Raw genomic sequence first — 25821 nt, forward strand, 5'->3', positions numbered from 1 at the left:
AAGTTGGGTCCTTAACCCACTGAACCACAAGGGGAACTCCAGGAAGTCATTTATAGTGGTAATGTTTTCCTGTTGTGTTTGCATCCAAATTCTCCTCTCGCCGCGTCTAAGCCCCTTTCCTTCCCTGCTACTCTTCATGAAATATAACAGCCTGAATCCAGCATCAAGGTTTCATCTTAGCAGCTTCTTATGGTTTATTTTTAAAAAATAAAAGTGGATTATAGAAAGGAAAAGGGTAAATCTCCTTTTCCCTCTGTGAAAAGTGACAAGGACATTATCTGATCTCAATTGGAGGTTGCTGTAATTCTCGAGATTGGTGCTTTTTCCCACTCTTGGGGGTGGAAAAGGAGATAACATGAAAGTGTAATGAGACTGCATAGGTATAGTCTTTGTATGTTAAAAGCTGTTGTGTTTGCCATGTTACTTTACAGTATAAACTCTAGTAGATGCTAATCCATGAAGCTGTCCAGCCTTGGCCTTGATCCTGAAAGAAGTAGTAACATTTTAATTCCTCAAACTAACCAGTACCCAGTTTTTTATTACACCACTAATCACCCCACTAAACTGGATGTTCTTACTTATCCTCACCCACTTAAAAATGGAACACTCTTAATCCAGGAGGAAAGGGATGGTGGTCTGGAGGTGGGCAGGTTGCAACGAATCACCAGCACCAAGCCTTGCCTTGCCTTTTGATGAACTTGAACTTTGGATGAATCAATGTTTGCAACACTTGAGGGCATCATAATAATTTGTTTGAGGTCTGCTTGCGATCTGTCTGCCATGTTTATTAAAGCTGATATAAAAAGACTTAATCCCCAGGGCTTTAGCAAACAGCCACTATCATTTAGTGGGAGTGGGTGGCATGTCAGTTGTCAACTCTAATTTCCCCTGAAACATACTTTTATTATTATATCTCTTACATCCATAAGACTGACACACTATGATGGGGGTTCTGGAAGACGGGAGAGCTAGGGTTACCTGGAGGGTATTTTTATGGGCTATACAAAATCTAGTACTTTGATCTGAAAGAAACAGTAATCAGATGTTGAGGTTTTTTTCATCAAAATTTTTAAGGACTTCAAGCCAATCGCTGCGAAAAATCAGCATAGATTTTTGTTGTTTGTCCCCATGCACCCCACCCTTCAGCCACTTCTTAACATTTTTGATCTGGCATTCTATAACAGTTTTTGAGTATATGCTTCATATATTTATTTGTTTATCATATATACGTGTGCGTGTGTGTGTGAGAGAGAGAGAGGTAGAGAGAGAGAGATGTGGGACATGGGGGTTTATATATAATGAAGAAAATAATAAAACGATTAAAATACTAAAATCTCTTGATAATCATGATGGCCTCATTCAACAAGCTAATATCTCAAGATACAACATATGTTCATGGGCAGGACCACCATCAATGTGAATGCCTAGAAATCCACATTTCAGAGAGACTTCTGGGTAATTTGAAACTCCATCGCCTTCTGTCGGATCTAATTAGCTAATTCATTCTTCGTTTTCAATCCTGAAAGGACTGATGCAGGGCTGGTGCTGGGTGCTGGGCGTGAGGTCATGGTCAGCTCTGCTGTCATCTTTTGGTTCACTTGCCTTATTAGCGTTATCTCCATCTTAACGTTTCTACCCAAGAATCTTTTTAAGCCTCTTGTCTATTTTGTGAGAATTGGTTTGGTTCAAACTTTATAACAAAAGGGTGTATCCACTCCCCGTAGGAAACCTGCTCACAGTAGCACGGCAGACTGCGCATGGAGGCAGTGTCAATACATGCACGAAATACTAACAGTACTTAATTTCTCTCCTCATACATAGATTTAAAAAAATAGATGAGCATCAGTCCTAACACTTTCTTCCCCATCCCTCTGGATTGTTTGTTTAACCCACTGGCATGTTACATAGGAGTGTGGAAACTACCATCTAAATGACTGAATTAATGTATAAAGGGTAAATATTTGAGGAGTTGAAAAAACTAAAATTTAAGAGATTGACCCTTTTTTTTACTCTCAATATGGGTGGGAAGTAGGGTGGATGGATTTTTTTTTTGAAAAAACAAAAATTATGCCCTTATATATTTTAAAATCTTTAAAAATGTACTACTAACTCATTCCAGTCATTTTGTTGATGCCCAGCTTTAGAATGAGAACAATGAAAATTCTTCCAGGAAGCATGAAACAATAAATGGCAGCTGCACAAAACAAGGCCATCAAGGGCTAGGTGATGCAACGTAAATCCCAAGAGCAAAGACATGTGATTTGATGTTGGAATAGTGATGATGAAGTATATCCAAGAGCATAAATAAAATAGACTGCGATCTTTTAAGGGGAAGACTATTATTCCCTCCTCTCAAAAGCAGGAAAAATTCAGAGTTCCCATCGTGGCACATCGGAAACAAATCCGACTAGGAACCATTAGGTTGCGGGTTCAATCCCTGACCTCGCTCAGTGGGTTAAGGATCCGGCGTTGCTGTGAGCTGAGGTGTAGGTTGCAGACGCAACTCGGATCTGGCATTGCTGTGGCTGTGGCATAGGCTGGCAGCAACAGCTCCAATTTGACCCCTAGCCTGGGAACCTCCATATGCTGCTGGCGTGGCCCTAAAAGGACAAAAGACAAAAAAACAAACAAACAAACAAAAAAAGTTGGAAAATTTCTATTTCTTAATATAGTGAACCTTATTCAGAGACATTCCTGTCCACATGTGCACTTGGGTAATATTTCTCTCATGTGACCACACATCTTCTTACTCCTAAGACCTTGATTCTTCTTAGGACGAAGAGGCTCTCTCTAAAGAGGACACAGCTAAGGTAGAGCATTATAAATATCACATTTTTGTTAGAGTCCAAGTCCAAGATTCCTTTTACTTGTTGGCTCCTATGGAAGGCTGAAAACCACTACTCTGGCAACACATAGTGACAATTTAGGACAGCATAGTATAGCCCTTTTCTGAAAGCAGAAGTTCACTACTTTGGTTTTTCTTAGAATCTTTGTTCAATTCCATGAAGACTTCCTGAGCTGGAAGAAACCTTCACAAATAAGACATTTTCCCATGTACTTCATGTGTCAAGTTCTGGCTGGGACTTCCTAAGGCAAGGGATCTGTGGTGTTATATTGTCACGTCCCTCAACCTCTGGGTGGCCCTCAACCTCTGGGTGGCAATGATGGTGATGTCTGCTAATAGTACATTCCTTCAGTCAAGCATGAGAATGAATTCCCACTGCCCCAAATACACACACACACACACACACACACAAATATGCAACCTGGTTATGGAAAGGGGAAAGAGCAAAGGGCCAAGAGGGGGTAACTGCAACCATCAGTTTGAGGCTCTCTCAAAAAATAATACATGTGTATATTAATCACACTGCCACCCACATTCAATTGGCCAGGACTCACTCAATTGCAGTGGAGGCTGTTCAGTGCAGCCTTCCCACATGTCTCGAAAAAGGGAACTATGTAGTGGACACAGCATGGTTTCTGTCAAGTACGTAATAGATACTCAACCTCAAGAGTAATAAGGAGATGTACATTCAAACAGCAGTGAGAGACAATTTACCATTTACTCTCATCAGATTGTCAAGAATTGGAGAGTCAAATAATACTCTCCAAAGGTGTGTGGAAATAGACTGCTCGTGGGTGTCTGAAATCATTTTGGCCATCAGTCTCAGAGCAGAGAGTACACTTGAATATGCATGTATCCTGGACTTGGCAATTCTGTTCTTGAGCACATGCCCTGTGATAACGTTCACACAGATGCCCATGGAGACTTGCATAAAGATTTTACTCTCAGAGTTATGGATGAATATCACGGCCACTGAAAGCTCCATCAACAAGGAAATTAATAGTGGGGCATGTATTCAATCAACAGAAGAGTATGCAGTGATCTGAAGCAATGATCAATATAATTTTTCCTTTCACTATTTTTATTTTGCATGATATGAAACAACAACAGCTAGTAACATACTGCTTTTCTTCACATTTTTATGGAGAAATAATCTACAGACCACAAGTAGTACCATGTTGCAAAAATCTGCAAATCCCATAAGTGGACAGCTTGAAGACAACCCCCAGGGCAGGGAAGAAAGTAAGTGTGATCCTGCTGTGTAGCGCTGGGAACTATATGTCACTTATGATGCAGCATGATAATGTGAGAAAAAAGAATGCTTACATGTATGTGTGACTGGGTCACCATACTATACAGTAGAAAATTGAAAGTACACTGTAAACCAGACATAATGGAAAAAATAAAAATCATTATATAGATGAGAAAAATAAAATAAAATGTACAGTCTCATCTGAGATGGTCTCAAAAAAAAGAAAGTAAGTGTCACAAGAAAAGGCGGCAAGCACTGTGTAAGGACAGAAAGCGGGGTAAGTGGCCATTTTTTTTCTTTTTTCTTTTTACAGCAGCACCCACACCCATGGCACATGGAAGTTCCTGGGCTGGGGTCAGACTGGAGCTGGAGCTGTGGCCTATACACCAGATCCCAGCTGCATCTGCCACCTATGCTGCAGCTTGCAGCAGCATCAGATCCTTAACCCACTGAGTGAGGTCACCAGATCCCAGCTGCATCTGCCACCTATGCTGCAGCTTGCAGCAGCATCAGATCCTTAACCCACTGAGTGAGGTCAGGGGTCGAATGCACATGCTCACCAACACTATGTTGAGATCTTAATCAACTGAGACATAACAGGAACTCCAGAAATGGCCATTTTCAATGCCACTTTCCTGAGCTGTAGGTACCCTTTTTCTCCTGGCATCTACACTCCCCACCTCAAAGGGATATTTTCTCATCTGAAGACCTCTTTTCAAAGGGCACATGAGTTGTTTTGAGGAGCAGTACAAAGACAGAAATCCCTTTAAGATAGATCTCGATAACAGAAGTGAAAGAAGGAAAACAATGATATTTGTAGCAAATATTCTCTATGTAAATTAAAAAAACATAACAATACTATATTTTCAAGGATACACATTTTACAGAATTAAGTGGAATTTGGATTGCAAGGACATACACAAGGGTGGGTGCTTGTGAGGTTGGAGGGGAATGGGATGAAGACTAGAAAATGATATAATCCAAGAAAAGAGAAGGTCATACACAATCCAATACTTACTAGTGTGTCATCGACTGAAAAGTCTGATCAACCAATTTCTGGTCCTCTAGGGGGCGGCTCTACCCCTCTGCGTACATGCCATGGGGACCATGGGAAAAATGGAGAAATTTGGAGCACGGCGTATACTGCAGGATCACTTCTACTTCTGAATCACATTTAAATCATGTGTTTGGCCTTAGCTTCTGAATATTCTTTGAACACAATCCCAATAATAGCTCATGAAGCAGGAGAGTTGAGTCTGATGGATCTTCATTTCACAAATAAGGAAACTGAGACTACAAGCAATCCGGGAATTTTCAAGGCCTCCTTTGAGTTTCTTAGTTTTTCTTTTTATAAGTGAATTTTGTTCAAGTTCATTAAGGAATCAGTTTCTTTTTCTAAATATCATCTTTCCTCTCTGTAAAGTTGCTCCAAATTCAGCCAAGAACAGGTGTCTGAAGAGGATTCAAACCAAAACTATTTTAAGTGGAAGAATCTACGCAGATAATAATGACATGTTTTTAACCTATTTAAAGTGTACACATCTGCATTTATTTATTTTTCATTTTTGTAGGTCCTGTGGTTGTAGCCCAGGGAAAAAAGCGCACGGAGACATTTGCTTGCATTACCACAGTGGACAAGAATATGCAAGCCGAAAACCAACACAGGGCGAAATCCAGAGCCATAGGCAGTTGATGCCCTGGAAGGGTCCATGGCTTCCCTGTTGAAGATCACATGCTTCCTCAAAGATGCAAAGACATTTACTAGTACTTTCAATTAACTATCACTTTGTGCCCTGGTCACAGTCATGTACCGTCAAGTTACTGTTTGGGCAACAGTTAATTATCAGCTGTCTGGACCAGCTCACCGTAAACATATTGCGGTGTTTCATCACTCATGTTTTATTTAATTTCACTTGTCATCAAGGTCCTTGATTGGAGCGTGGTGATTTAGTCTGAGAGAGGTGATTTTCACTCTCGTTGAAAACTGCTTCTCATTCATTTCATGCTCTGCTCCAAAGGCAAGGATGTTCCTCTCTCACCCAAGGGAGCTAGGTCTGGCGCTCCCTGAGGCAGCTCCAAGAAGGAGCCAGGCCATTGATTGGAATCGTGATGCAGTGGCAAGGGGCTAAATGAGAGACACATGGTGGTGTGCAGGCAGTGTCATCTGTCTTCAGTTAATAATGACATTTCCAGTGTGGGATTACTCACAAGAAGACCCCAGGACCACGGCCATTTTTCAGATGTGAAGAATTAGTGAGCTCCCACATAGGTTTCATGGACAATGAAGCAAACTTTAAAGATGAGATACAGTTTTCCATGGAGATGTTTGTGTTTTGCCAGCTGCTTTGGCAATGATACAAAGCGCTCGTATTTAATGCACAGAAACACATGTGAATATATACTCACACTGAGAGAAGCCCAGTAATGTCCTCTGCAGATGGATTGTGGGCCTCCTGGTCAGCCCCACAGTGAGGCTGTTGGAATAACCTGGAATGCCCCAGCTCTGACACTCAGGTGAGTGGAGGCAGATGTAAGAGTGATCACCTGCTGTGAAGTGCGTCAGGCAGACAAACACACCCCTGTGTGCCCCATTCCTCTCTAACATGGGCAAGGAGTATGCAAAAAATGGCTATTAAAGGAATTCAGCAAGGAGTTTCCCATCCAAAGACCTGACCCAAGAGTTTCTTCAGAACAATTTGAGGGTCTCTGTCTGTGGTGGGAGCAAATAAACAAATAAATAAAAATAAACAATGGGACAAGTAGGAGTTCCTGTCGTGGCGCAGTGGTTAACGAATCTGACTAGGAACCAAGAGGTTGCAGGTTCGATCCCTGGCCTTGCTCAGTGGGTTAAGGATCTGGCATTGACATAAGCTGTGGTGTAGGTCGCAGATGCAGCTTGGACCCCACGTTGCTGTGGCTCTGGTGTAGCCTGGCAGCTATGGCTCTGATTAGACCCCTAGCCTGAACCTCCATATGCCTCAGGAGCGGCCCTAGAAAAGGCAAAAAGACTAAATAAATAAATAAAAATAAAAATAAATAATGGGACAAGAATGTCACAAAGTCAGTAAGGACAGCATGACCTTACAATATTAATTTGCCCAAAATTTCTATGTCCATTATTTCCCTCCCACTTAAATACTAGGTGTCAATGACCAGCATTATTTGATTCTAACTTCCTAAGAGTATTGGAAATAAACCTTAGCTACTTATCCTAGATTTATCTTCTTTTGTACATAAGACAAAAAAAAAAAGAACACCAGTTGCAAAGCAATTAAGAGGACTTCCTGTATCGACGAAACAGCACATTAACAATGTCTTTCATCTGTAAATGTATCAATTTGGCATTAATAATTTATAAAATAAATGATCATATTGATTATCAAGGGCTATCAGTCATTCTAGGTGCTCTGAGCAACTATTAGTACCAGGCAAAGGTGGGACAGGAAACAAAGGTGCATTAGATATGGCTCTTGCCCTCAGGATGCTCACAGCGTACTTTAGGAGCAGATGCATACAGAAATCCTTGCACAGTAGCAAAAGCACCATGAATGGCAAAATGATCAGAAGGCTACAGAAGCCCAAAGGAGTCTATAGTCTCTGCATAAATATATACATGTTCCTAATACATGTGTTGGAATAATTGCAAAAACTTGCTGGAAGGAACATATAACATATACCTTAGTGCAAGGCTCTTATAACTAAATAGTTTCTTTGTGTCTTATCAAGTTGTTTGGGTGACTAATCAATGTGAATATGGACACTAATGTTGAGGTATAAGCTTCCTGAGGCAGTCTTAGCACTGTATCCACTTTGTGCATCAGCTGAAGCTCTCCTGAGTTGTGATATTTACTGGCAGTGTGACACAGGGGGAGCCCCACGGGAGTGAAGGGTAGGAAACCTCTCTCATCAGGTGCTCTCCGAGGACCCTCCCAACTCCAAGGACAGAGGCATTCACCTCTGGGACTTCCTTCATGTGGAAAGCCTGAGCAGATTCCAAGCACCCAAAGACCCCTCCTGTACTCTTGTCTGATTACTTTCATCATTCTTTCCTGGCACTTCATAGGTCAATGTCCAAGACTAGAAATATATCCTAAAGTACCTTTTTCCATACATCATTCCTTAAAACACATGATCCCTTGAAAAAGATGAAATAAGACTAGGAAATGCCAAAGCCACTCACAGGCACACTAACGTATTAGAGGATTTGAGAAGTCCTGCTGCAACACACCCCTCATTTCTTAATGCAATTTTTCCCTAATGTATAATATCACTCAGAGATTTTGACCCATACCTATTAAGGTAGAGCCAGGCGATTCTCAGAGAAAACCTGATTCTTGGACAAGGCTAATAAAATTCAATACCGTGTAAGGATATGACAGGTTACTTTGGGGACCATTTCTAAAGAATAAGAAGGATGTGGTTGCAAAGACAGTCCCAATTCTTCACTCTGCTCTGCATCCAAACACTTTACAGTGCAACTTTCCAGCTCTTTCTTTTTAAAGGATGGAGTCTATTTAATGGCTTTGACTTGCTTTGGCCAATTAGACACAGCAGAAGGGACCCTGTACCAGGTGTGAGCCTAGGCTTTAAAATACCTTGCAGGTCATCCCTGGCTTCCTTGGAAACCTGGTGTCACTCTTCAAAGGACCCTGGGCTAGCCTTCTGGATGATGAGAGACAAGGTGGCTGGTTGCCCACATCACTCCATCCAAGAGCCAGCCAATCACTGGACATGTAAATGAGACCATCCCAGACTGAGGCAGTCCCCACTGAGCTACCAGCTGACCATAGATGAATAAGCAAGCCTTGCCAGGAACACCTGAGCTGGCCCAGGTCAGCAGAACCACCCAGCTGACCCATGCACCTACGAGCATTAACAAGTGATAGTGGTTGTAAGCCATTATTTTAAGGCACTTTGTACCTAGCAATTCAATAACTGATACACAAGGTGAAACCCTGCGTTGCTCCCACAGACAAAAATCCCTGAAAAGTACAGGATGATTAAACCCTAATATATCACTGAAGCAGAGAAGGATAACTATCTCCAGCAAAAACTGCAGGCATTTCCAAGGAAGGGATTAGGTCTTATTCACATTTATATCCCCATTACCAAGCATAATGCTGTGCACATAGATTGCTCAAGAAATGTTTTTGAGTTATAAGGGCTAGGTAAATTGTCAGTGCACCTGACAGCCAACTCTATATAAGAACCGATGAATGGTGTATCATGGTTTGAGGAAGAAAATAAAAAAGAAGCATCTCTCAAAACAAGGGGAAATGACACTAATGGCAGAGAGTTGGAAATTAGTAGTCTTCCTGATCCGAACTCCTGTTTCTCATGCTCCTGGGATTCCAGGCAGGCGGCCCTTCCAGCCCTTGCACCCCAGGATTAACATCTGTGTGAACGTGGCAGTAGGAAAAGGCAGAGTGGATGAATTCCTGAATTGTTCTCCCTGACATTCACGGATATGTTTTCTTGGATGATTCCAGATCACAGGTGCACTGGCCACACACTAATTGAAGGAATTATTTTCTTAACATTCAATGTCATCTGCAAAGGCTTTTGTGAAGGGCAGGATTGTTTCAACCAGCTGCTAGGAGCTGTTTTTATTAATTTTTTAAAAAATCAAACAATGCTGGAGCAGGGGATGCTTGTAATGCTTCCCCCCTCCTTTGCATTCTTTTGGGGGAAGTCAATGAAAGACAACGACCTACAGCTCCATGAGGCTAAGAGCTTTGAAGACCAAAGAGTTGGGTTCTGTAAACAGCAACAACCAAAAATGTGTCCTTTTTCTCTCTATTTTTATCCTCGCCCCATGATAGATTGTCTGTGTACAGCGTGTCTGGGGGATGCCTGCTGGGATTAGTGGAGCCTGGAGCGGGTGCATCAAGAGTCCGTGTACTTGCTCTGCCTGATAGACTTAATCCCGTGTTTCCTTTGTGGGTGCTCCCTTATACTAGAGAAGGTGCCTCAAGTTCAACCACTTCTGCTCTTTGAACGGCTGCCAGGTTCATCTCCAAGGGACTGGTCCAAACCACTGGGGGGAAAAAAAATCTTCTTATGGAGTCAAATCGCCAATGTATAAAAATTCCCAAATTTTCCCAAAGTCAGACAGACTGTAAATCACGCTGAACCTTAATGTCACTTCGGCATATGCTGCTTTCTTCTAATTATTTGCTTTCCTTCACTCTCTGATTTTAGGTTACTAAAAATGGCAAGTGGGAAAAAAAATGGGAAAAAATACTCCAAAAAAGAAAATAAGTGAGAAACTAAAGGAATAACTATGCACGCTGTCACTCTGATTACACAAGGAAGCCAGCAGTGACCTAGAATGGGATTGTGAGAATCAACGCTAAAGATGATAAACTGTCCCTTTAAGTTATGAAATAAGACACAGATCAAGGAGTTCCTGTCGTGGCTCATTGGTTAACGAATCCGACTAGGAACCATGAGGTTGTGGGTTCAATCCCTGGCCTTGCTCAGTGGGTCAAGGATCTGGCATTGCTGTGAGCTGCGGTGCAGGTTGCAGATGCGTCTCGATCCTGTGTTGCTGTGGCTCTGGCATAGGCTGGCAGCTACAGCTCTGATTTGACCCCTAGCCTGGGAACCTCCATATGCTGCAGGAGTGGCCCAAGAAATGGCAAAAAGACCAAAAAAAAAAAAAAAAGAGAGAGACATATCAAGATAAAATTATTATTATTATATTATATTATTATTATTCTATAAGGCAGAGTTAGACTCTTTGACTCCTTGGAATCTTTGGTAATACTTCTTTTAGGTCTGCAGTAATAACCTGGAATGGAAAAGAACACTGAAAACAGAGATATATGTGTATAACTGAATCACGTTGCTGTACACCTGAAACCAACACAACACTGTACATCAACTACACTTCAGTAAAAAGTTGTGTGTTTTGAACAAAACAGATGCTCTGAGCTGGATTTTGTACACACTTCCCTGAGATTATGGCACCATTACAGCCTGCAACAGAAAATGTCAGCCTCATCCTCAAAATGTAATGCATTCATTCTGGAGCACGAGTTCCTTACCTTTTACATTTTTTTTCTCTTTTTTCACATTACAATCAGCAGCAAATTAAATGCAAATGTCTAGAGAAATGAAACACTTGTGCTACAAATTTACACACACCAAATCAGAAAAAGAGAAAGTTATAGTCCTCCGGCCGATTGTAAATCCCCAGACTTCTAAATATGTACACTCAGTGTATTAAAGAGCAACTTAACCTTGCTTGGAGGACTTTGACTTTTGCAATTCCCAACATATGTTTATTCTTCAAGTTAAAAATTGCATTTCCATTGGGTTTAATATTAATGCGCCGGTTTCTGCGAGTGCTTAAGCTACTTGTTAGAAACAAGTCTGGTGTTTTGAAAAATTACCTTGAGCTCTTTAGATAACTGGAACCCCATATAAAAGGCTATTATCAAAGGGGAATGCTAAATTGTAATTAAATACCAGATCATTTTAAAAGACAAAACATGAAGAAGCAATCACATATTTAAAGTCACATGAGGGCAAACTCCACCATCAAATGCCAGTGGGTTTTGCTGTCACTTACAGACACATCTCCTAGCAGGCAATCTTTGCAGCTAGGTTATTGCAAAGTGTGCCATTTGCACAAATTTAATGCATCACCAAAAGTCACCACCCCCACTCTACCACATCAACTGGGCTTCACGTCATCCTTTCCCAGATGTTGGATGTATTAGATAAAATGGGGAAATGGTACACTTCCACTTTTTAACATTTCTTTGTAATTGCTTCACCTAATGTAGCTCTCAATCACCCTCATCCTTACTGATCTTCCCAGACCAGAAACAGATGTGCAGTGTCACTGTATACTCACCACTTAATGATTAAAAACAAGGGAACTGAATAGGGCAGGACAGGGTTGAAAGTCATCATGTAGATATTGGATTTCCCTCTGTATTCAGAGGAACTCTGCTGAAAACTCACAGAGGGAAGGTAGAATTAGAATCAGAATCAAAGCTGCCTTTGGCCGAAATTATAACAAGAGAACCCAAAGGACACACTTAGTTCTTCCAACACGTACTCTTCATTTAAAAATATGTTAGAAGGACTACAATCCTAGAGCCACTTGTTCACATACAAGGACATGAAGAAGATTCCATCCGCCAAAGAGGAGTACGTGTAGTTTAACTGGTCAACCTGAGCAGCCCAGAATGTTTTAATCAATAGTTAAAACCCTCATTCTGAAAGATCTAGTTACTTCAGAGAGGAGGCCACCCTCCTCTTCTGTCTTGTGGAAGCCAAAGCCACAGGGAAGCTGGGGCCTGATGGGTTAGCAGCAGGTGATCCAGATGTGCACATCTGCTGCAACCCGCCCCCTTCCCCCGGGCCATGGCTGGGCTGCAGCCCATCACTGGGGACGGCCAGCACAATGGGGAGGCAGAAGAACAAGGTAAAATGACATTTGGAGGGTTTTCTGAGTTATGATGATAGTCTTTGAAATTCCCAAGCGTTGCAAAGGGTCTTCAAAGGCAGTCTCGACTCCAGGATTTAGTGCTCTGGGCAGCCGCCCAGGTACCACAAAATCCCCATGCGTGCATGTCTCCTTTGTTACTTGTGTATATTCGCCCTCCCTGACGTCAAAGCCATGTTTGCTCAGCTTGTAGGAAGTGTGTTCTTCACTGGCCACATTATTCCCTTTTCAGAGTAAGTGAGGCTTTTGCAAAGCGATGGCGCTGAAGCTGCTCCCTCTGGAGCAGGGACAGGGAAGAAGGGCAGTTGTTTCTGTGCTCAACCATATGCTAACCAGACAGGGCTTGTTTGCCTAAGAAACCTTGTGTTTATTTCTCATTTCTTTTTGTCTGGCATCTCACCAGCATTGTAGTAAAATGTATGTCCCTTAGCTTTGTGAATGGAAGGCCTCCATATTCCTGGATCCTTTGGTGGAGAATTGTTCTAAGAATGATCCTGGACCTGGCTTAACCCAGCATGTGGCCAGCTTCTCTCTACCATAAAAAGAATAAATGTAGAATTGGTGGTGGGTAGCAACTGCTCTTGTACAAGGGATGGTTTTATTGTCATTGGCTCTTCTGAGGTCAAAAAATCTGAATACTTGCCAAAGTTTTGATTGAACTGTAGTACAATAAGCTTTTTAAAAAAATCAAAAACCAATTCGAATATTCAATGAACTCGTTTTAGCAATTTTGGAGACTGTGTCATTTACATTACTCTAAGAAGAATGGCAAAACATTCATCTCCTTTGAAGGTACCAGTTTTACTTTATAACCTGGAAAGAAGGATTTGTGACCAATAGCCTGGTCTGTTCCATTAAATTTATTGGTAGGAATGGGGAAAGGGCAGGATATTTGTTGCACATCGTGATATTTGTTATCATATCATAGGATGTGAGAGGTTTTCAACATCTATAATCTAACTTTAAATCTATGAGGTAGTTATTCCCATTTGACAGCTGAGAAACTGAGGTACAGAGAGTTTACAGAACTCATTCAAATGCACCTGACAGATAACTGATGGAGTCAGAATTTAATCTCATGCCAGAATGACATCAAACTGCTGAGAAAAAGAAAAAAAAAAGACTCTGACACTATAATCTTTACAAGAAGACCTCACAACTTCATGGCTGGCCCCATGATGCTTTTGTCATGACAATGGATGGCAGGTGGAAAGCTGGGAGCACTGGAAGCTTCTGATGATCCACTCTGACTATTCCACCCAGTGCCCTGTCCACCTTGTCCTCACACCTCCCTCCTTATTCCTCACCACTCTTGGTTAGAAGAATAAATGAAGACTCTCCCAGAGAGGAACTTACATCCTAGTAACATTTTTCCTCACCTCTAGGATAGAGAAAACTAAAAATGCATGTATTGTCAGAATAGAGAATTTAAAGAAACTCTGCAGTCATTGACACATGCTCATACTTTTCTATCTAGCTCAGCCATGCTCAATCTGGAGCCCCTGAAATGACAGGGGTCGCTATAAGCTATTAAGTTATTTGAATGTTAGTCCTTGAGAGTTATTAAAATTTTTAATCAAAAAAGAATAAAAAAATCTTAATCAGATTAAATGGAAATCACACCTTTACTTGAGGAATAGATTACAGGCTAATTCAAACATCAAGGTCCTTTGTGTTTTTACTGGAATTATAAATAGGCTTTTGATTCATTAAAATGGAAAATCTAATTATTAGGTTTAAAATACAGTATATAAGGTATGGGGGCAAAAAATCTTTCCATGATAACACTGGTAATGCGGACAAAAGGAACTAATAAAATAACTTTATGATGGCAAAAAAATCAAATGTTACTGACAATTATCACTGCAACCCAACACTGGCAGGGAAGCATTTTGGAGATTATATACCATACTTTAAAAACTGAGGATGAAAGTGATTAACCCAAGATGGCCTCAAATAGCTGCCAGCATAAGGAACAGACCCCAGATCTTCTGATTCCAAGCCCAAGACAATTCCTAGGAGATGCTAATTCAATCACTGTAGGTGTCATGGCTGTTTTCTAAAAAATTTTTCAAAGTTCTGAAAATATGGTTAGTTTCTAACTCTGGCCATTAGATGAGCATATGCTATACTCTAGGTTTTTAAACATAAAGTAAAAGTAAAGTGCCAAGCAAAGAGAACTCATCAAATTCATTGTATTTTAAAGACAAATGTTTGTGTCTAGACTGCTTATGCACTCAGAACTTAGATCCAGGGGCTGGGTAGAGACGTAGCCCCAGAGAGATTTGTCCATGAGTAGTTAAGAAGTAGCAACAATATCTCACTTTCAATGAAAATTACAACCCACAGATCATGTATAACTTCAAACACCGTTTGTTTGCCGTCCCATTTTCCCCATTCATTGTTTCGCATATTGAAATGAAGGATCTCACATAGGGTCTTGCTACTTAGAATTTTCACCGTATTTCTTGATGACGGAATGGTGCCAAGACACTACAAAGAAAATTAGATCCATGGGCCAAAACGGCAATTACAGCTAAATGAAACAAAAAAATTGAAGGGTGAATACTTTATTCAGTTCAGCTGTTAAGTCTTAATGCAAAGAAATAGCTTTCCACAAATCTGTAATGGACACCAATTTAATCTCCTCCGTTATTAGCTTTTGAAACTCTTATCATGGTGTATTTTGGCGGCCAACCAAACCCAGGATGTTCAGCTTAATAGATTTAACCTGAATTTTTAGGGTTTCCCCTCTTCTGCCATTCAAAGCATACAATTAAACCTCTTGGTGAACTGCTGATAACATTTCTCTAAGCTAAATTTGCTTTTGGATACAAAAGACACATTCCTGAAGCCTGACATAATATTGCCACTGGGCCAAATGGCAAACATGCTGCAGAACATTTTTTCAAATGACAAAGTATATTGTTTCAGGATTATATGCAGCAACACGCTATATCACTAACCAGATATCAGGCTGCTGGGACTGAAATAACATCCTTCGTGGCCAGAGGAGGTGTGTAGTTAACAGGGATGTTTCTTTGAGACCAGTTGTCCAGCCATCAGCATATACAAACTCTCTATCATTGTAGGGGGCATGGCAAGAAATAGAACTCCAAAAGGGTACATGCTAATATGCATGTATTGCTAAAGCTCCCTTCTGACAGTTACAGAAAAATAGTAACACTGCCTGGACCCGTATCAGCCCCAAATAGTGCATTAAACAATCAATGCATTCATTCAACAAGTAATTACTGATCTTAAACCTCATCTGGCTCTATATAAGGAGTAAAAGATAGTGATCTTACTGACTTTACAGTCTGCTGGATTAGGAGGACATTAGTTAACAACTCATATGAATAAACATCAAATCACGCCTGGGATAAGCACTCGGAAAAAGATGCATAACTAATAACTTAGTGTGCCTTGACTGTGTTCACTTGGATATGCTGCCTGATATCTCTGAGCTTCTTTTTCTCATTTCTTTTTCTATTTTAATGCTACTCCCATGGCATACAGAGGTTCCCAGGCTAGGGGTCGATTGAGCTACAGCTGCTGGCCTACACCACAGCCACAGTGATGTGGGTTCCGAGCCGCATCTGCCACCAAAACCACAGCTCACGGCAACGCCAGATAGTTAACCCACTAAACGAGGCCCGGGGTTGAACAGCATCTTCATGGATACTAGTCAGGTTCTTAACCAGCCAAGCCACAAAGAGAACTCCTCTTTATTTTTTAATTGAAGTCTAGTTGACTTAACAATGTTTCAGGTGAACAGTAAAGTGATTCAGTTATATACATATATATTCTTTTTCAGATTCTTTTCCATTATAGGTTATTGTAAGATACTAAATATAGTTACCTGTGCTATAAAGTGGGTCCTTGTTGTTTATCTATTTTATATACAGTCATGTATATCTGTCAATCCCAAACTCTTGATTTATCCTTCCTCCCCTTTCCCCTTTGGCAACCATAAGTTTATTTTCAAAGTCTATAAGTTGTTTCCGTTTTGTAAATAAGTTCATTTGCATCATTTTTTAGCTTCCACATACAAATGATATCATATTATATTTGTTTTTCTCTGTCTGACTTACTTTACTTAGTATGCTAGTCTCTAGATCCATCCATGTTGCTGCAAATGGCATTATTTCATTCTTTTTGTGGCTGAGTAATATTCCATAGAGTGTAAATACCACATCTTCATTTACTCCTCTGACATTTAGAATAACAGTATGAAGGATCCTTAAAAAACTAAAAATAGAGTTGTCATGTGATCCAGCGATCCTACTCCTGGGCATATACCTGGAGGAAACTCTAATTCAAAAAGATACATGCACCCCAATATTCATAGCAGCACTATTTACAATAGCCAAGACATGGAAGCAGCCTAAGTGTCCATCGCTAGACAAATCTTCTTCTCATTTTTAAATGGGGTCAGTGATGGTCCCTTTCTCAGAGAGGTGTCATGGGGGATCACATGAGATGATCAATATAAGTGCTCATAACTCCAATGGGATGTTCTAAATAAATGTTAGCTATTATTATTGCCACTCGCTGTTATTTTCATTCCTATTAGTAAAGGGGGTAGAAAAGCCTCCCCTGAGGAAATGAATGCTGGATGGGGGATCTGAGGATAAGTGGAAGTTAACATAGTAAGGAATAAAGAGATGAAATTTCTAGATGGGGACCAGCAGGTACAAGTGTCCTGTAGAGGGTGGAAGAATTGCACAGAGGAAAACCCAGAGCAGGCTGGCAAAGGAACATTGAGAAGATGTAAAACAAGCCTGGAGAGATGGATCAGTATTGTATATCTTTGTGGATATATTTAGCTCATCTAAAATATTTATTGTGGAGTTCCTGTCATGACTCAGTGGTTAACGAATCTGACTAGGAACCATGAGGTTGTGGGTTCGATCCCTGGCCTCGCTTAGTAGGTTAAAGATCCTGCGCTGCCGTGAGCTGTGGTGTAGGTTGTAGACGCGGCTAGGATCCCATGTTGCTGTTGCTGTGGCTGTGGCGTAGGTCGGCGGCTATAGCTCCAATTCGACCCCTAGCCTGGGAACCTCCATATGCCGAGGGAGCCCCTCTAGAAAAGGCACAAAGACAGAAAAATAAATAAATAAAATAAAATATTTATTGTTGTGTATCTGTAAAAAGCACAAAAAATGGTGCTTCGATTAAAATGAAAAATCTTAATTTTACAGTGCTTTGCAATGCAAACCCAGCACAATTCTGTTCCTGTTACTTCAGAGTGGATCATTTATTCATTTATTCTTTGTCATCCATCTTCCAACCATTCAACATTTATTGAATGACCTCTGTGGATGGAGCACAGAGTCAGGTGCTGAAATTACAAAGGGGAAACAAGCACCTTCATTGCCATGGTGAGGGAGCTAGAAATATGAACAAATAAAATAACTCCTCGAATTACTAGAGAGAGAAGAACAGGTTTCAACATAGCACAGAGGACGTATCCACTGACTGTGTGGAGAACTGGGGGAAACATTGAGGAAAAGATCTGGAGACTTGAATAGACAGAAGGGGAAAAAGAGGAAGGAATGGAGCACTTACAAAGAGGGAACAGTGCAGGAATAGGGTGGCCGTGGGCAGGCAAACTGATGTGCGGAGACAGCTGGGGAGGACCCAGGATGAGGGCTTTAGTGAGCTGATTCTTTGGGAACTGGGAACCAAAAGACTGGAGCAGAAGCCTCATCACTGTGACATACTGGGATCCTTCCACTTTCTGACTGCTCAGTCCTTGGGGCAATGCAGTGTGAAGCACCAGCAAGTACTGTGCTCTGGGGCGACTCATTTCTGTTTGACCCTCTGAGCTGCATTCTTCTGAACTGAGGCAGAAGGATGGAGAAGGACAGAAATTTATTCCAGCATTGCTGCTGATAGTGAGACTCAGGATCACTGCAGGTTGATAAAGGGAATCACAGTACAAACCTGAAGGCAAGAAAAGTGTAGTCTTGAAAATCATGATTTTGAAGAGTTTTTTTTTTTTTAGGGCCGCACCTGTGGCACATGGAAGTTCCCAGGCTAAGGGTCAAATTGGAGTTACAGCTGCTGGCCTATGTATGCCACAGCCACAGCAATGTAGGATTGGAGCTGTGTCTGCGACCTACACCACAGCTCATGACATCACCGGATCTTTAACCCACTGAGCGAAGCCAGGGATCAAACCTGCATCTTCATAGATACCAGTCAGGTTCTTAACCTGCTCAGCTACAAGAGGAACTCCTTGAAGAGTATTTGATATCATCAAATTCTCACCACATAATGTTAACTGAACAAAGTCATGAGGCAAAGCCATACATAAGTGAGAGACCCCAACTTGGTTATGAAGATAGGGTATATTCAAAGGAAAAACATCCAAATGTTCAAGGATATTACTGCTGACGATGTAAGTGATATTATTTACTTATCTCTACTTTGAGTGATATGCCAAATTTTCTTCAAAAATATATATTGACTTTATAGCCAGAATAATAATGTGATCGTTGAAAGTCGTATTAAATGGAATCAAGGTCAAGCTAACATGGAGAGAATATAATAAGGAAACTCTGGGTCCACCAGCATGGGAGTCTTTGGCACCAATTATTTAATAGCTTGTAAATAATTCTGATTCATGCCACCAGGTCACCCTTCAACATTATGTCAAATATAAGGTAGATGATTAAGGGAGATAGAAACAATAAACCCTAATTCTAAGATGATTTATATAGAGCACCTACTATGGGTCAACATACCATACATGATAGAGTTAGCTCTTTTTCCTCAAACTTAGTGACTTTATCTCTCACAGAGAAGCAGACACTATTGGCAAAAGAGTGAAACAACTTAGCTATAAGAGGCCTAAAGGAATATGGAGCCTTCCTACTGTGCAGAGAGCAAGAAAAGGTAGTCTTATGAACAAACCCCGAGGCAAAATGTAAGCATGTAAATTTATGGCCAGTTTCAGATTATAGAGCACTGCAGAGCTCATTTGAAGCAAAAGAGATTGATGCGGCCAAGAACGGGCATGTGGGCATGTCTAAATCCCTAACCTATGGGTTGATTGTTAACCCTCAAATATAACATGTAGCATCGTGCTCCCATGAATACCTTGTAAACCCAATTGTCCATGAATTATCATTATTATTTTTAAGTGGTGAGTCGTTTGGGATAACATAAGAGGGAAGGCCAACCAAAAAATAAAAGAGAAAGAAAAGAGGGAAGGAAGGAAGGAAAGGGAGGAGGGAGGGGAAGGGGGGAGCAAAAGGGAAAGGGAAGGAAGGGATGGGACAAAGAAAGAAGGAAAGGAAGAAAGGAAGGAAAAAAGGGAGGGGGAGAAGAAGGAAGGAAGGGAGGGAAAAGTTGAGCGAGCACACAGAATTGCAAATATTTATTCAAGACTGGGAAAATGAATTGAGAAAACTGTACAAAATCTGAATGTTTGAGAATCTCCCAATTTTTGCTTAGGTCAGAAGGTCCACGCCACTTTAAGGCGTGAAAGTCATCAGCCTGTAAAGGTGCAGCAGAATAAGGCGCTGAGACTTAAAAGAGGAAGGGGTTGCCCTCCCATGTCCTGTTGCATCCATCCCTCCACCTCACAGTCCTTCCCGAGTACAACCAACGTAGCTTTTCACCTTCTTCTCTGTCACTCTTTCTGTCATTTCAAAGGTACACTCTCAACGGCTTAAAGATGGCTTCTCCCTCTGTTGAACATTCAACAGCACTATCCATGAACCTCGGAAATACTTAGTGACATTTCCCAAGGGAAAAGTAGAAAACATGTCTCACAAGTAATGGTTTCTCTGTTATCATGCAGCTCAAACTGTTTACTAGAGTGAAAGAATTAATAGCCTAATCGGCCAACTTCTACTTATTAGAAGGACTTGGGGTTGTAATTTAAAGTGGAATCATTCTCCTGATCCCAAAGCCAGTTCCAGCTTGTTGACTTTAATAGGGAAGTATAAGACTGGGAAATGTGAAGCACAGTGGGTAATATTTATATGAAATCTTCAGGAACGATGGTGTTTTGCTCATGTGGAAGACTATGGCATTTTGCCTAGATCGGGAAACCAACAGATTAGCACATTAACGCTTTTTAGGAAACATGCATATAATTTGCTTTGAATGTGGTCTTTGACTTCTAGGAGGAATACCTAATGGTTTTCAAACTGACAGACTACTTTATAAAGGATTTCTTTAAAAGGGCTGGCTCCTAAGAAGCTCCCAGCATCAACAGTATAGAAGAAGCATGAACTCCACTTTGGGATAAGAAGAGACTGCTCATGGAAGTTCCCCCCAAATGCCCTAAAACTATAAATAAGGTAATTTTAAAATAGTTCTTAGGCTGGTCTTCAATTATACATGTTTATAGTATGTCATATATGTAAGTCTTACATGCCAGGCATGGATCTAAATATTATATTCATATCAACTTACATAATCCCTACAACAGCCCCATGAACCTCCACTATTCTCATTTTAGAGATAGAGCAATGGCAGCACAGAGAGGTTAGGAAATTGATCAGATTCACCTCATCAATTTTTCTGAGCAGTCTGACTCCAGAGACTGTGGTCTCAACCACTCTGCCACACTGACTTCACATCTGAGTGGGCTAAGAGCTAAACATTCATTCGGAAAAGATCCTTTTCTCCTCACAGATCCAAACTGACTCAGATGAAGGAAGTATCTGGAGTATCACTATCACTGATGGCTATGATTCAGGTTGACAGTGCATTTTGTGGAAGCAGAGGCAGGTGGATGTTACTTCTTCCTAAAGGGCATCTGTCTTTGCTTCGGTGTTATCTAGCAGAGTTGTATTTCCCCTTGGTCTCTCTGTCTTTTTTCTGACCATCTTCCTCCCACACATTTTCTATCTCATATCTAGAGTCCACACATATATATAATCCAGCAATCCTACTCCTGGGCATCTATCCAGAGGAAACTGTAATTCAACATGCACCCCAATGTTCATTGCAGCATTATTCACAATAGCCAGGACACAGAAGCAACCTAAATGTCCATCAATAGAGGGGTGGATAAAGAAGATGTGGTACATACACCCAATGGAATATTATTCAGTCATTTAAAAAAAGAATGAACAATGCCATTTGCAACAACATGAATGGACCTAGAAATCATCACGCTGAGTAATGTAAGTCAGACAGAGACAGACAAATATCATATTATGTCACTTATATGTGGAATCTAATAAAAAAAAAAGATTAAAAAGAACATTTAAAAACCAGAAACAAACTCACAGATTTCAAAACCAATCTTATGGTTACCATAGGTGAAACCGTTGGGGGGAAAGAGAAATTGGGAGGATGGAAATAAAAATACACACTACAGTATAAAATGGATAATTAATGAGAACCTACTCTGTAGCACAGGAAAATCTACTCAATAGTTTGTAATAATATATATGGAAAAAGGGATATATTTATATATGTAACTGATTCACTTTGCTGTACACCTGAACCTAATACAACATTGTAAGTCAACTCTACTCCAATAAAATTAAAAAATAGATTCCACACATTGAAGTCCACATACTGAAAAAAGAAATAAATTAAGAATACACAAGAATTCAATACAAATGTAACCAGACTGTCCAATAAACTCTGTATTAAAAACAAGAACATAGAAGACTGGATTCTTCATCAGATTCTCTTCTTTAGAAGCCTCAACGTACACAGTGGACCGTTCATTCTGGGTAATTAGAATCAGAGCATTTGGAATACAATACAATTTTTTCTGTACCTGTTCCAATTCTTATCTTCATTTGGTCTTTCATAAATACTTAGAGCCCATCTGTCTACTTTCACTGATGAATTATCTAGAATTATCTGATGAATTATTGCTTCCTTTTTCTAGCCTTATAGCCAATCAAGGGTTCTGAGCAAAAGTAAATCATTGCAGATTTATGTTTTGAGTCAATCCCTTTGGCTCTGAAGAACAGATTCAAGGTGGGTCAGGTTACGAGCAGGAAGTCCAGGTAGGAGGATGTGTTGGACCAGATGAAAGTGTTGAGTGAGGTTAGGACAGTAGAGTAGGGTCAAGGAAGCTAGGGACAGTTTTTAAAGTTTGATTGATTGATTGGGTATGTGGTTAAAGAAGAGAATTTAGAAGAAGAGCAGGTTTGGGAGTAAAAATAAAGATTTCATTCTCAAACAAGTTGGGTTTGTGATCCTAGTGGGTGAATCAGATGAAAAGGTCTGGTAGAGAGTGGCACAAACATAAAAATTCACAGAGAAGTGAATGGAGGATTTATAGACTCAGGCATCAGCAGCCTGCAGGTGGCAAGTATTACCTCAAGAACAGAACTCTCAGCAAAAAGATTGAAGGGGGAGGGGAGATCAAAATGCCTGTGCCTGATAATGTGCCAGAGGCAGTCTACTAACATTCAGGGCTAGTCTCACCTCTCTGAGCTTGACCTCGTACTGCAGGGGCTGAAAGCCTAGAAACTACACCTCTCCAACTCCCTTGTCAGTAAGGTTTCCATTCTACTCTGCAGGAGGGTGCTCACAGGAGAATTAGAAGGCAGAGGAGAACAAGATGTGACTCCCTGAGGGCATGTGCTTGAGATTGGTTGACCTTGGATGGTTACCAGAGGCTTCTGGGCATCTTCATGAAATCAGCCACTTCACTGCTGCAAGCAGTGGAGTTTTTGGCTGTATTTTATGAAGCCAGCAGAAGCTTCCTTAAACCAAGATCTCCAAAGCAAAAGCTTCTAATTTATTGTATTAAATTTCTTCTTACCCATGCTTATGTGGGCAATTCATCTATAATAAAGGAGGCAAGAATATAAAATGGGGAAAAAGCAGTCTCTTCTACATGCAAAAGAACCAAACTGGACTACTCTTTCACGCCATGCACAAAAACAAATTCAAAATGGATTAAAGACTTAAATGTAAGACCTGAAACTGTAAAACTTCTAGAAGAAAACAGGCAGTACACTTTGATGTCAGTCTCCGTAATATTTTCTTTGGACATTTCTCCTCCGGCAAGAGAAACAAAAGCAAAAATAAACAAATGGGACTACATTAAACTAAAAAGCTATTGCACAGCAAAGGAAACTATCAACAAAACAAAAAGGCCACCTACTGAATAAGAGATGTTTGCAAATGGCACATCTGATAAGGGGTTAATACGAGAATATGCAAAAACTCATACAGTTCAACATTAAAAAAAACAAACAACCCAGTTTAAAAATGGCCAGAGGATCTGAATAGATGTTTTTCCAAGGAAGACATACAGATGGCCGACAGGCCATGGAAAGATTCTCAACTTCACTAAATATCAAGGAAGTGTAATTTAAAATCACAATGTGGTCTCAGCAGGTTAAGTATCTGGTAGCATCACTACTATGGCTCAGGTCACTGCTGTGGTGCAGGTTCAATCCCTGGCTCTGGAACTTCCGCATGCTACAGGTATGACCAAAAAACAAAAACAAAACCTACAATGAGATACCACCTCACACCAGTCAGAATGGCTATTATCAAAAAGACAACAAGAGGTGTTGCCATGTATCACAGTGGGTTAAGGATCCAGGGTTGTCACTACAGTGACTCAGGTTGCTGCTGTGACACAGGTTCAATCCCTGGCCCAGGAACTTCCACATACCATGAGTGGATAAAGGGAAACTTCCTGCTCTGCTGGTGGAAACGTAAACTGGTGCAGCCACTTTAGAAAACAGTATGGAGATTTCTCAAAAAATTAAAAATGGAACTAACATTTTATCTAGAAATACCACTCCTGGGTATTTATTGGACAAAAACAAAAACACTAATTAGGAGAAATATAAGCACCCCTATGTTCTTTGCAGCTTTATTTACAATAGCCAATATACAGAAGCAACCTAGGTGCCCATCAGTAGAAGGATGGATAAAGAAGATGTGATACATATACACAATGGAATATAACTCAGCTATAAAAGTGAAATCTTGCCATTTGTGACAACATGGAGGTACCTAAAGGATATTATGCTAAGTAAAATGTCAGATAGAGAAAGACAAATATAGTATGATTTCATTTACATATGGAATAAAAAAAAAAACATAACAAATGAACAAATATAATGAAATAGAAACAAAGTCATAGATACAAAGAAAAAACAGGTGGCCATACCAGCAGCATATGGAAGTTCCTGGGCCAGGGACTGTATCCAAACTGCAGCTGTGACCTATGCCACAGCTGAGACAAGGCCAGATCCTTTAATCCGCTGCACTGGGCCCGGGAACAAACATGCCTCCACAGCAAGCCGAGACACTGCAGTCAGATTCTTAACCTACTGTGCCACAGTGGGAATTTCTCTTTCTTTAATTTTGATCCTATATGAGATGATGTGTGTTCACTAAATTTATTGTGAGAATCACTTCATGATGTATGTAAATAAAATCATTATGCTTAAATTTATACACTTAAATTACACCTTAAGTTTCTACATTGCTGTATGTCAATTATGTAGCAATAAAAGAAGAAGAAAAATCTGTCTTCATAAACAAACCTCTATTAATATAAAAAGTATAGTGCCATAGAGGTATAGTGAACACAAGTTGAGAGTGAGTGATACAGGAAAAAAGTAGAGACAGGGAGCACAGACACACTTTTAGAGGAGAAAACCCTTATGAGAAGGAGAGTCAACATCAACATATCAAATGGCAGCTGAAAGGGGAGATGGGTCAAAACAATGAGGTGAGTGTGTGTGTGTGTGTATGCGTGTGTGTGTGAGACAGACTTGGGAAGGTTTACACACTAAGGCAAGAGCAAATAAAAGGGAGAAGGTGAAGATATACGAAATAATAATTGTGGCTGATGAAGTCAGATCCTGGACCAGATGGAAGGAGTCACGGCTACTGGTGGATAGGTTGGCCATAAACAGGAAAAAGGAAGATTCTATTCTTCTAAGACCACAACAAGAAAGAAGATGTGAACTGGGGGGTTGAAAGAGGGTCCACTTTTCTTCATGAAGGAGGTTCCAAGTGCAGAGGATATGTGGGTTTGGACCTAAGCCTCCATGCCACCTTTTTTTGGTAACCAAACCCTGACTTCTCTTGGAGAACCACCCCTCTCCATTCTCCAGCCTGTGACTCTGGAGTGGAGCACGTGATCCAGTCCTCAGCCAATCAGAGCACCACATTCTACTGTCTAGTGACCGGTCTGGCATGTATTACAACTGGAGCTAATAGGATGTGATGGGATATTTGCTGGGGCTTCTGGTTAAGAGGGAGGTAAACGTTCCCACAGAGCTTCTAGCAGAGACAATA

The sequence above is a fragment of the Sus scrofa genome, chromosome 1, assembly GCF_054392235.1.
Source record: "Sus scrofa isolate SSC_HxYL_T2T_F1_AM1 chromosome 1, Sscrofa_HxYL_maternal_Yorkshire_Landrace_v2.0, whole genome shotgun sequence".
NCBI lineage: Eukaryota > Metazoa > Chordata > Mammalia > Artiodactyla > Suidae > Sus > Sus scrofa.